Source organism: Cupressus sempervirens, chromosome 6 (assembly GCF_028749045.1).
Source record: "Cupressus sempervirens isolate cs-2001-9-10 chromosome 6, ASM2874904v1, whole genome shotgun sequence".
Lineage (NCBI taxonomy): Eukaryota > Viridiplantae > Streptophyta > Pinopsida > Cupressales > Cupressaceae > Cupressus > Cupressus sempervirens.
Window position 1 is genome coordinate 2,131,859 of NC_143123.1, and position 4,052 is coordinate 2,135,910.

The 4,052-nt window shown below is 38.8% G+C and overlaps 1 pseudogene across 1 annotated transcript; it reads right to left on the reverse strand.

The window, feature by feature from the left end:
• Positions 1-1,790: 1,790 nt before the first annotated feature.
• LOC149550683 (protein EXORDIUM-like 3 pseudogene) lies at positions 1,791-3,779 on the reverse strand (annotated as a pseudogene). The gene has a single exon (XR_016352554.1). The product of XR_016352554.1 is annotated as a protein EXORDIUM-like 3 pseudogene (transcript).
• Positions 3,780-4,052: the final 273 nt, after the last annotated feature.

Here is a 4,052-nt window from a genome sequence, read left to right on the forward strand (position 1 = left end):
CGACAAATCCATATTAAGAACTATCATCAAACTTTTTACTAGTGAAGAAAATTGAAAAAACATAAGTGCACATTACGAATACAACATTTCTTTCAAATACGTTCTCTTTTTCTATACAAAGGAACAACATATTATTGATCTCATTTCTCCTTAATCTTATTTATTGATCTCTTTTCTCTTAGGAATAACTACACATTTCCGATACAATATTTATTTCAAATATATTCTCCTTTTTTAACATAAAGGAACAACATATTATTGATCTAGTTTCTCCTTAATCCTAATCTTATTCATATCTTTTTTCTCCTACTTTAAAAAATACGCACTAACAAGGAAAAAAACACTATGTTTTCCCCTTAATATAAACTTATTTTCCTCCGTTACATTGTTTTAAGATATTAACAACTTATATAAACTTATTTTCCTCCATTACATTGTTTTCTGATATTAACAAATTATGTAATGATTCATTCAATATAAAGATGTTTTCTCAATGAGATATACATTAAACAAAAAACATATCCTCATAGTCACCTTTGTACAATATTTTAGAAATTAATTGGTTACTAATATGCACTAACAAGTACTTGGCATCTCATCTTCAACAAGCACAATGAGTGTAGTATATTTCTAAATTTTGCAAATTCATTGATACTTGTTACACAATAATAACTTCTTTAACTATAAGCTTCTATTGAAATTTGCAACGACAAAAAATAGACACTATGCATCCTTTTTTTAAGTGAGGTGAAAGCTTGTGCAACTCAACTAGTCTACAAATGATAACTACTCCAAAAACAACATACAACTACAATATTGTTGTAGTATTTAAGAGTTGTCATTGGTAAACCACAAATTAGTTGTCAATGGTATACAATTACTTATCAACACAATTAATTAACAAACTAATACAAGCATTAAGTTTTCTCTTCTCCAAGATTTGATAATTAATCGATTATGGTGCTTAGCTTTTGGATTAGATTGTGTTGAAATTTTTACCATCAACATTTCGATTCACAATACGTGATCCATCATCAGGATGAGAGAACAAGAGATGTAAAACAATGTAAGTTGCAAATTTAGCATAGCCTCACAAAATAAAAGGACCAAGAAAAGAGGGATTGCACACACCCAAAAGCTAGATCCTCACGAGATGTAAAACAATATAAGTTTAGATATAACAGACTCACAAGATAAAGGGAACAAGAAAAGAGGGATCTAGCATTGGGGTGTGTGCAATCCCTCTTTTCTTGGTTCCTTTATCTTCCAATGTTGGGTTGTGTGCAAGATAAAGGGACCAAGAAAAGAGTGGTCTAGCATTCGAGTGTGCAAGATAAAGGGACCAAGAAAACAAGGATCTAGCATTAGGGTGTGTTCAATCCCTCTTTTCTTGGTCCCTTCTCATCATGTTGATGATAATAATCCCAACACAATCTAGTCCACAAGCACTATCATGAATCGTGGAGATCTGATATCCTTAATTACTCAATTTTTAGATAAAACTTGTTTTTATTGTTTCAAAATTTGACTTAATCGGTTTTTAAATAAAACTCGTTTTTATTGTTGCAAAATTTGACTTAATGAGTGAATAGACCTATCTTATGATGTGCTCCAAGTTCTAATAATTGAAGTGCTTTAAAATTAATAATTGTAGAGTTTATTTACTACATTAGAGAGTTGATTTACCACGTAGGGAATTGTCATTACAACATGATCTACTCTCAATCCCCAAAACAAATAATTTTTTTTTAAAGCCATATTTGTGTCATTATTTAACATTCATTGAACCATTGGAAAAATATCTTATAATCTTTTTTGTATTCAAATAATGTTCCTAACCATAAAAAGTAGTTAGTTAATTGATCCTAAACCTAATATGCAAAAATCTATAATTTAAGTATTCACAGCATTGGGGCCATAACAAGCATTCAGCACAGGGCTCCAAACCCACTGCACCAAAAACCTCCGTCCAACACTATTCAAATTATAAGCCGCACCAGCCTTGTCATTCATAACCTGCCCAGTATACCCACCGCCGGCACCGCTCCCATAAACCCCGACGCACAGGTCAGCAATTTCCGTCGGTGACGTGGGATCATCTCCCGCATACCAAGCATTCACCAGCGGATTAGACGACAGCTCAGCGAGCTCGTGGCCAATCACGCTGACCATCCCCTCCACGCCGATGTCCCCGTTGGGCGCCACGAAGGGCTTGAACCCTGTCTTCGCCACGTAGGACGGCACGGCGAACGGGAAAGCGCACACGTCAGCACACTGCCTGCCGGAGTTCCCCACCCACGCATACGGCAACGTGGCGCCCACGATGGACGGGAACGTGAAGTAGTGGAACCCGCAGACAGCTCGGCAGAAATCCTGAACCGTGACGTCATCCGACGTCAGCACGAGGTAGACCCCGTTCTGGGAGTCCACTGGTAGCGGGTTCGAAACCCCGGGGCTCACGGCGTTCTTGATCACGCTCTGTACGGTGAGGCGCGTGAGAGATTTTCCCTCCGAGTACTGTGAATCGTCACGCTCGGCGCCCAAAGTCAGGGTTTTGCTGATGTTCTTCCCCGTCTGGTCCGTGTAGAGCTGAATGGTTTTCCACCACTCGCTCACGGAGGGAGTGGGAGCGCGCGAATCAGAGAAGGAGAGGAGAAAATCCTTGATTATTTGCTTGCTGTAGGGCTTCCAGTCGCCGTACCAGATTATGTGCACGGTTATATTTTCCGTGAGGACGGGGCCCATGTGGTACTTGAGGTCAACCAGATCGGATGAGCCCTCGTTCCGCTTCGATGATTCGAACCCTAGACCTCGGAATGCCTTCAACTGCGCCGCGTCCGCCTGCCATGAAGCTACGATGATCGCCATGGCCATGAACAGGCTCAGGTTCAGGCTCCTCATTCTACAATTTACCTAGGGTTTCTGCAAGTCACCTAGGGTTTATCCTTTGCTGCTTCTAAATTTGACTGAGCGAGGGTTTTTTCGCATAATATTTCAGATCACACACTGTGATCCGTCAAGGAGAAGAAAAATGCGACCTAGACTAGAAAATGAGATGAATAATGAAAATTCCTAGGGTTTGTTAGGGTTCCTGCAATTTACCTAGGGTTTACCCTTTGCTGCTTCTAAATTTGACTGAACGAGAATTGTTTCCGCATACTATTTCAGATCACACACTTTGATCCGTCAATGATGAGAAAAATGAGACCTACACTGGAAAAAATGAGAAGAAAAATGAATCTACCTAGAGTTTATTATAATTTGTTGCAGAGAGCGATTTATATAGCGCTTGAAAGATCGAATTGAATCGAATTCGAATTTGGAATCCGCAAACGAAGACGTGTGATGTTAAATACAGCTGTAACGAAGAATCCCTGTGTGTGTGTATTCCAGCATGCCCGATAGAAGATACAGACCGGTTGATAATGGCTGCTTCATAATCTGTGCTGTTGAGTGTGACGGATTAAAGTATTCGTATTAATGCAAGCTGGAAAGTGGGGACGAGAGATAGATGGTAGGCATTACCTGCGTACTAGCTTCCATACTCTGCCAGCTATTTTGATTATAGAAAAAAAATGTCTCTTCCGCCCTCCAATGGAAATTGATCTGCTGGATGGAATCGTTATAAAGACAACCCTTACGGGAAGGTCACGGTACCCGGTTTTAAAGTGTTCTTAGCAAAAGAAGAGCTTCATTAGCTGTAGATTCATTCATTGAAGCTTCCACTGCACGTACACTGTTATTCGAGCCATTCTAGGGTTTTATATACATGTATTATTTGTTTGGAATCATATTTTTAAAGGTAGATTCATTTGAATGGATTCTTTCTAATGAGCTCATTACAAATCCCATTATGTTGGGTGAAACATTCATATTAGGAGATAGGAATAGGAGATAGGAACAAGGTTGGGAAGTGTGTCCCTAGTTGAATTTGGTAGAATAGATACACGAGTCTAAGAAGGTTAGTCTAAGGCTTGTGCTCCTATATAGTGTATACGAGAAATAAGCATGCAAGAAATACTAAATTAAGAAATCAAAAGCATTTACAAATT